This window comes from Myotis davidii, unplaced genomic scaffold (assembly GCF_000327345.1).
Source record: "Myotis davidii unplaced genomic scaffold, ASM32734v1 scaffold296, whole genome shotgun sequence".
Classification (NCBI taxonomy): domain Eukaryota; kingdom Metazoa; phylum Chordata; class Mammalia; order Chiroptera; family Vespertilionidae; genus Myotis; species Myotis davidii.
In genome coordinates this window covers 1,251,125-1,260,642 of record NW_006288889.1, presented here as the reverse complement: position 1 = coordinate 1,260,642, position 9,518 = coordinate 1,251,125, and positions in this window count along the sequence as shown.

The following is a 9,518-nucleotide window of genomic DNA, read 5'->3' as shown; positions in this document are numbered from 1 at the left end:
ACCCGGCCTGGGCGTGGGCCCCTTCCCAGCCACCTGCTACTTCTTGCACTACTATATCCCTCGGGGGATGTTGGCTTGCAGGGATCGGGCCAAAACTGGCAGTCTGACATCCCCTGAGGGGTCCCATATTGCAAGAGGGCACAGGCCAGGCTGAGGGACTCCACCAGTGCATGAATCCGTGCACTGGGCCTCTAGTCCTATATAATAAAAGCCCAGCGACTAAAAGGCCGAACGACCAGAATGACCGGTCGATCAGTCGCTATGACGCACACTGACCAGCATGGGGCAGATGCTCAACGCAGGAGCTGCCCCCCTGGTGGTCAGTGAACTCTCACAGTGGGAGCGCTGCTCGGCTGACTGGGATGAGCAGCTGCTCCCACAGCAGGCCGATCCCCACAAGCCACCCCCCCCACCAGTGCAAGAATCCTGTGCACTGGGCCTCTAGTGTATTATAAAATGGTATAACTGAAACCTGTATAATTTTTTTAACCAATGGCACCCAATAAATTGAATAATTAAAAATAAATAAATACTCAAAAAAAAGTCAGCAGTCTTAGATTATTTGGGCCTGGCACTAACTTGTCCCCATGAGTACCTGGAACTACCCCTGGACTATGCGTCCTATATGATTCTACTCTGAAACGATGGTATTTAATACACTCCTCTCCTCATGTTTTTCTAAGTGTATTGTCATGTTCTTTTCTAGCTAAATAGAAAAATGGCACAACTTCTCACTGTCCTCAATCACTCCAACTCGCCTAGGAAATTAAAAGGTGAGAGAGATGCTGATGAACAGAATCATCTCCTTTAAATGCAGAAGGAAGAAATGGACAAGTCAAAACCTGAATAACATTAATACTGCATTTCAAAGATTATGTATTAAAAGAGAGATACTTAGTTAATTATACAAATCTAAAAAGGGACAAGTGTAGCCAGTAGGTTAATAATGAATATTTCAGAAACCAGTGCTTGAAAATGTTTCTTAATTATGCTCATTTACAGATTTCTGAAAGAAAAGGTGTTAATGGGATAAAAGAATTTCTGTACATGATACGAGATGAATCAAAATGAATTCTGAACAAAAAGAGAGCAGATGACATATATAAATAGGTTGTAAACAGTGCAGCCTCCTTCTCATCCACACACACTGACATAAAACGTTCTGTTTGTTACTTCAGATTTGGAGGTTGAAGTTTTATTCAGTCTTAGACAAGGAAAGCTAAACTCTGAAGGCTTACTTTTATGTATAATTTACCCCTAAAACCTAGACTTCTTACCAGTGAGTACTTTGTAACCAAGAATAAGGTCAGATAATGTCTATAACAAAGAAGTTAACTAAAACACACACACACACACACACACACACACACAACAACAACAACAACAACAACAACTTTTGAACATTTCAGCAAAGAAGGGCCTGATAAAGCCATTCTAGATTGGACTCTATCAAATCCAAGTGCACTTTACTGAAAATTGGACTTATATTCATATTTGCATAGACATTATAGTCAAAGTATTAAAATCAGTAATTATCTTGGCTTTGAGCTTTGGTGGGCACCCTGATTTGCTTCCATTTGACCTTTTGGGAGATTCAATTTATTTTAACTCAAATGAGGATCACAGAATTATAGAGTTGAACTGGAGTTTAGAAATCACTGAGTGCCACTCCCACGCCTCACCCCCACCTTGTGGACTGAACTCTGAGTCCCAAATAGCAAAGTTGTTAGTGCCCAGTGAGTCAGAGAGTGAACCTGTGCAGATATTAGGGTTCCCAGACCCCAGGCCATTATGTTAAATGTTTAAAAAATGTCCCAAATGTTAAAAAAAAATCAGAATTCTGTTAGAGGGACTAGAAGTTCCTGTCTTCAGCCACATGGACGGTCTCATATGTTCAAAAAGTATGCTATTTTACAGATGGAAAAAGAATTACAAATTACAGATTAGTAACTCTGTAATCTGTAAACACTCCTATAGCCATTGGTAATGAAGGAGAAAATCAATCCTACATATCTTTTATTTTCAGTAAAATGTTCTCTAAAAAGTAGGTATTATAGCCCTTGAAAAGTCAATTTCAACTAATACCCAAGACTGAACTTCAAGTTTCAATTAAAGTTTTCTGATGGTCTTTGGCTGTGATTCTACTTATTTACTCCAGGTAAAAGAGTTTAACTAGTTGTTTTGGTGGAGGTGGTCTGACCAAATCAATTCTAAATATGAAAAGTATAAGAGCAGCAAGTCTTGTAGGTGGCAGAGCTTTCTGTCTAGGCCCCTCTGCCTTCCTTTCTAAGAGAGCAGCACCTTGATTCGGGGTCTCTGTCTTTCTCTACAGTCACAGCTTCATCAAATCAGTTCCCGAAACCCCATTTCCCTCGCACGTGCTCGTGTTGGAACCTGCCTGTGACATGACAGAATGAGTTGTGAGAAAAGACCTCTTCTGACAAAGGAGATGCTGAGGAGGAGAGTATTTATCCGCTTCCACTGGACACTGGCATGCGAAAGTCATGTCCAGGTCGATGCAGCCATTTTGTGGCCCTGAGGGCAGCCAGCTGGAGGTTCCACGGAGCAGAGAGGCAGAAGGACAGAACGAGACGGAGAGATGCTGCTCTCCGCGACCCACCGAGCCTCTGGCCCGCCAGCCCTTTCTCCGTGGGGCTGGGCTGCTTGCTGTCCACGGTAACACCACTTTCCTCACCGTTGAGCCAGTAATTGAAGTTTTCTATTGCTTTCTGCAAAAAGAGTCCTAATAGAAGTAGCCATTTTCCTGAAAAATTTAAAAATGTAGTGATCACTCTCAAGGACTTCCACTTCAGCAATACCCTTCCACACTAAAGATGCTGCTAAGAACACATAGTTGGCTAGTAGGCTGTCCTCAGTGATGGAATATTCAAAATCTAATCAGTTTTCAGTTCAAGAGAATAACCACTAATAAAAAAATGCTTTTGGATCATTTCACGAAGCAGAGTACTGTATTCCATATGGCATGCTGCACACCCATATGGCTTCAGGAATTAGAGAGGTATATTTGTCAAAATATTCAATCAATTGCAGCCCTTCAAGTTGATAATGTTATGTGTTTGGAGCAGACACTATCTCCTGACTGGGGGTGGGAGGAGTCAAAGGAGCAGATGCCAGCCAAGGGGAATCATGTGAGTGTACATTCAGGAGAGGAGACCTGCACTGAAGCGATTTAATCGAGATCACGTGGGCCATAGTGACTACACAGCGATCATCAGTCACGGGTAAAAGCAGTTGTAATAAGCTTTACTCAGATTAGAATGGGGTAGACAATTCTGACTATTTTACGTTTCAATTGGCATAATTTTAGAGTTTCAACCATATACAAAGCAGTTACCTTGAAGAAAAAGACTTGTAATAGCAAACATAAACACCTTCAAAATATTTCAGTGTGGTTTTTTTTTTAAATTCTTTTCTGTACCAACCCTCTACCCAAACACGCTTCAAAGATTGTTGTTAACGCCTTCTGGCTTTGGCTGCTGGTAAAGTATTTAAGTTGTGACTGATTTTGTGAATTCTGTAAAGTAGGCTTTCCAGAGAACTGACTTAATAGAATGTGTGCCCACGGGGAACACAGCACACCACTGACCTCCCACGGTTAGGCCCTGTGAGCTGGGCTGGTGCCTGAGAGTTAGTGCGGAAGGAAGCTTGAAGAACAGGCAAAGCTTTCTGGCAACAGGTTTTCTGCAGGGTGTTAAAGAGAAAAGGAAAGAAAGGGATGATGAGCTAGACCTGTACTTCAGTGAAATTCTCCCAAGGAAGTGAGGGCAAAAGATGTAAGATTCTAATGCTATGTAGAAAAGAAAGTTGACTACCAGAGAAATAAGGTCAGTTCCCCTGGGGGAACATAGAATTAAATACTTCAGTGAAAAGACAGACAAAAAAAATTCACTTAAAATATGGTGTGGTGGGAGAGCTCTACAGGTACTGTGAGCTGCCAGGAAGGTGAATGAGAGCTAAAGCAAATGAAGGCTGAAACCTCTCTGGAGGCGAAAATGACAAAACTGAAACTTTCCTTCTTGGGGCACATCATGAGAAGGAGGGTTCTTTGGAAAAGACAATCTGCTGGGTGAAACAGAAGGGAGGAGGAAAAGGGAAAGTCCAAGTGTGAGATGGATGGGCTCCATAAAAAAAGCCACAGGTATGAGTCTCCGGGGCTGAGCAGGGCTGCTGAGAAGAGGGCATGTGGACAGCACTCATTTGTAGGGTCATCAGGAGTCAGGAGTCGGAGCCCACTCAAGGGCATGTCACACACACACACACACACTTGGAGATGTGAAGATTATCTTGGGTTAGCCAGGTGGGCCCCATCCAATTACATGGACACTTAAAAGTAAAGAACATTTCCTGGCTGTGCTCAGAGAATTAGAGAGAGATCGACATGAAAAGAACTCACTTGAGGGCCACAAGGCATGAAAAGACCACTTTCTAAAGTGCTCTCAAATCAGAAATAAAAAAAAATACCCAGTACATGTTAGTTGAGTAGAATGCAATGTGTATATGTGTCTGAATGTTTATACGAGGAATTTATAAATGAATAAATTCAAAATAAATTTTATTTTATCAAAGAATTATTCTTCAGATATTGTAGTGAAATTGGCATGACACACTCACTAGCCAATTTCCTCCAATTCTGCTAATATCCTGTCCTTCTGCCATCTGAATCACAAAAGTGACCTCCTCTGGGGTTCAGCTCACACTCAAAGTGCTGAGACAGTGCCTTTCAAACAACACAATGGAACTACCAAAGTTTGAACTACTGTAGGTAGTTCAAATTTACTAAAATCAAACACACCATGGCATAATATTGAGTCTAATGAATCAGTCCTACCAAGGCAGGATAGTAAGAAGCTAGGGCAATTGCTTGACAAGTGGAATAAGAGAAACAGACAAAATGATTAGACAAGGTCAAACAATTTGAGCAAATTGCAGCCAGCTAATAAATCAAAAGATTTTGACTTCCCTAACCAAGGACACTTAGGAGCAAATGGTTTACACATTCCATACCATCCTTGGGCAGACTGGCCTCGGTCTCTGTCATTCCTCTTCAAAATGTTCTTTAAAAAGAAAACTAACCAGCCCTAACCTGTTTGGCTCAGTGGATAGAGCATCAGCCTGCAGACTAAAGGGTCCCAGGTTCGATTCCGGTCAAGGGCATCTACCTTGGTTGCAGGCATATCCCCAGTAGGGGGTGTGCAGGAAGCAGCTGAATGATGTTTCTCTCTCATCAATGTTTCTAACTCTCTATCCCTCACCCTTCCTCTCTGTAAAAAAAACAATAAAATATATATAAAATATATACATACTAGAGGCCTGGTGCACAAAAATGTGTGCACTCAGGTGGGGGGGGCGGGTCCCTCATCCAGGCCTGTGCCGTCTCGCAGCCTGGGACCCCTCGGAGATGTCCACCTGCTGGCTTAGGCTTGCTCCCCAGGAGACTGGGCCTAAGCTGGCAATCAGACATCCCTGTGGCAGCCCAGCAGCCCTTGGGGGATGTTCACTTGCCAGTGGGTTGCACGCCTAAGCTGTAGTCGGACATCCTTAGCACTGCTGAGGAGGCAGGAGAGGCTCCTGCCATCACTGCTGTGCTGGCAGCCGTCAGCCCGGCTTGTGGCTGAGCAGAGCTCCCCCTATGGGACTGTCACGCTGATCCCGGTGCTGGGAGACATATTACCCTTTTACTATATAGGATAGAGGCCTGGTGCATGGGTAGGGGCTGGCTGGTTTGCCCTGTCCTGGATCAGGGTGGGGGTCCCGCTTGGGTGCCTGGCCAGCCTGGGTGAGGGGCTGATGGCTGTTTTCAGGCTGGCCACACCTCCTTTAGGGTGGGGGTCCCCACTGGGGTTCCTGGCCAATCTGGAGAGGGACTGAGGGCCATTTTCAGGCTGGCCAGTGACTGAAGCTCCCAGCCTCTACTTTTTTTCATTTCTTTTTTTTATTCTGGGATTTATTTACCTTCTATAATTTAAATCTTGTTGCTGCCACTGGAGCTGAGAGCTGGGCTCATGCTCGCTCCAGCTCTGAGGCCATGGACTGCTGAAAGCAGGTATCTGGGATTTGTTTAGCTTCTATAATTGAAACTTTGTTGCTTTTGGAACTCAGAGCTGGGCCGCGGCAGGTGGGGAACCTTGGCTTCCTCCATCACTGGAGCAAGCAAGCCTCCTGCTCGCTTCAGCTGCATGGTTGCTGGCCACCATCTTCGTTGGCAGTTAATTTGCATATCTTGCTGATTAGCCAATGGGAGGCATAGCGAAGGTATGGTCAATTACCATGTTTGTCTATTATTAGATAGAATTATATATATATATATATTTATATTAACCAGAAAAATGAACTGACCTCTTTGCACACACATTTTGATGAATTGACATACTGAAGGACTTACCTGAAAAGCTAATAAATATTCCGTTAAGACCCTCTCCAGAGACCTCCCCTATAATTCCGCTTGCCAAAGAGAGAGAAAAAGCTTCAAGACAAAGGACCCATGGAGCTCTCTCACTGTGGGAGCATGCCCAAACCTTTCCCTTCCTCCACAGGCATGCCTCTCCTAAACTCCTAGGCACCCCACAGACTTGCAACCAGGGGGCAGTGGGCAGCAGCAGCTCAACCTAGGCTAACCCCTGAACCTGTCTCTAAGATTCTCTCTCCTGTTGCTTCTTCTACATTAAGCCCTTCCTTTGTTTCACTGTCCCCAGCTTTAATAAACATACTTCCCAAATCACTTGGACTCATATTGTGAAATCTATCATATAAAAACCCAAACACTACCAGCAGGCCCTCGCAAGACCTGCCCCAGGTTCAGACTCCATCAGATAACACTATATCAGGTTTGATAATACTCTCTCTTCCCCAATTTCTTTCTAAATTTTTTGATGTGCACATGTCACATCAAAAGTTGGTCTGTGACAAGCCCATACCATGTTTATGAGTGCCCTGAGAATAGGTCAATGCCTTTCTGTGCCCAGCCAGTGCCTGGTGCTCATCAGATGTGAGTGTAGGCATGGAGTGAGGGCACCACGCGTACTCAGCCCCACTATTCATCAGTCCAAATCCTTCCCTCTGAGTGCAGACTTTCCTGACATCCCCAGATCCCACTGGTGCTTCCATCTAGAAACTTCTGGCTCTGTATAATTTAGTGTTTAATTATATTCTTCAACTTCCTTCCTCTCTTGCCTCAGAAAATAGCTATGATCCCTTGGATGACACAAGCCAGGCCTTGATTTCTCTTAGTCACTTTTTTTCAGTGCTTGGGCTGGCGCTGAGGATATGGGGCGCTGAGGATATGATCGATGTATTGATGGAAGTAGCAGACATTTCTAAGGCGCTAGAAAAGGCTAGTCTCACTTTATGCTGACTCCTTGCTTCATCAAATTTAGCCACAATTACATCATTTCTGACTTTCCTCGGTGGTCAGCTGTAATAGAGTAGAATTGGCAAGAATTTGGAAACAAAAATCTGGTTTGAAGCTTGACTATTATTTGCTGACTTGTAACATTGGGCAAAATAGTCTCTGCTCTTTTCAATAGCAAAATTGGAATAATACAAGGTGCTTGCATGTTAAGGGGAGTATTAAATGAGGTAATGCATTTGGTAGGATCTAGCATGGGCATTGGCAGAGACTCCTTCCCATTGATTCCCTTCTTGTGCTGGTCCAATATTTTGTTTTCTGAACTTCCTGTTTCTCCCTGGAACAAATTTATGTTTCTCTTGATTTTACTATTTTGAGAATATCCATAATAGTTCTATGAAGAAAGTCAGGGGATTCAACATCCAGAGGGAATGATTTCAGTCAGTAACTATTCCAAGGCCTCCTACTTATTGTATTAATACACATATAATTTATTCTGTAATAATTAACTCACATAATGTAATAATTATGTAAATTTATATAACTTTAATATAAATTTATATGTATATAATTAACTGAAAACAATTGTAATAGTTTTTTATTGCTGCCACAACAAATTACCACAAACATAAAATGATAATGACAAAATAGATTTACTATCTTACAGTTTTGTTTAATTAGTCTCACAGTGCTAAAATCTAGGTGTTAGAAGGATTGGTTCCATTCTGGAGGATTTAGGGAAAACTCACTCCTTAACTTTTCCAGATTCTACAACCCACCTACATTTCTTGGCTCATAGCCTGTTCCTCTATCTTGAAAGCCAGCAAAGGTGCCTGAATTCTTTTCACGCTTCTCTCTCTCTCTCTCTCTCTCTCTCTCTCTCTCTCTCTCTCTCTCTCTAATTCTCTGAGCACAGCCAGGAAAGGTTCTTTACTTTTAAGTATCCATGTAATTGGATGGGGCCCACCTGGCTAACCCAAGATAATCTTCACATCTCCAAGTGTGTGTGTGTGTGTGACATGCCCTTGAGTGGGCTCCGACTCCTGACTCCTGACGACCCTACAAATGAGTGCTGTCCACATGCCCTCTTCTCAGCAGCCCTGCTCAGCCCCGGAGACTCATACCTGTGGCTTTTTTTATGGAACCCATCCATCTCACACTTGGACTTTCCCTTTTCCTCCTCCCTTCTGTTTCACCCAGCAGATTGTCTTTGCCAAAGAACCCTCCTTCTCATGATGTGCCCCAAGAAGGAAAGTTTCAGTTTTGTCATTTTCGCCTTCAGTAATGTTTCAGCCTTCATTTATTCTAGGACCCACTTGTTCACTTTTTTGGTGACCCAGGGTATCCATAAATCTCCCTCCAATATCATATTTCAAATCTTTTTTTTTCTTATCAGATTCTTTCATTGTCCAACTGGAAATATGAGGGTATTAGTCTCTAATGACACATCTTTGTTCTTGTTGCTCTTCCCTAATTTGTCCTTTGCTGCCCTTTGGAATGTCAGCCTTTTCTTTATTTCTTGGCTGCAGTATGGGTTTTAATTAATGACATAACCAAAGTAAGCAAAGTCTTTAGCAATTTTAATGTCTTCGTTGTCTATGTTAAAGTTGTGTATTTCTCCTGTACTCATAAATTTTGTCTTCTTTGTGTTTAATGTATACACAGAACATATATGAAAAACTGGGCTAGACTTAGAGGAAAGAGGAGTGAAAATTGGTAGAAGAAATGTGAATAACTTAAGTTATGCCTATTACATGCTATTATTGGCAGGAAGTAGCAATGACTTGAAAGGACTTCTGATGAAAGTGAAAGAAGAAAGTGCCACCAGGACTGCATTTGCATATCAAGAAGACAAAAGTAATGACTACATCTCAAAGTTCCTAATCAGATCTACAAAGTTTCTTTTGTCATATAAGGTAATGAACGCATCCCACGTTAGGGGCTGAACACGTTTTTGGATTCTGCCTACCACAAATATGAAGGATACATTTCAGTCTTCAGTTTTGCAGAACATGATATACCTGCTGAGAATTCCTATGCCACTTCAATCTATAAAATTGACCCATCTTTCCTGCAGACTTCTGACACTTTGAATCTTTACTCAGGCTAATATATCTGTCCTCCAGCTTTCATTAGTTTCCATTGCACACAT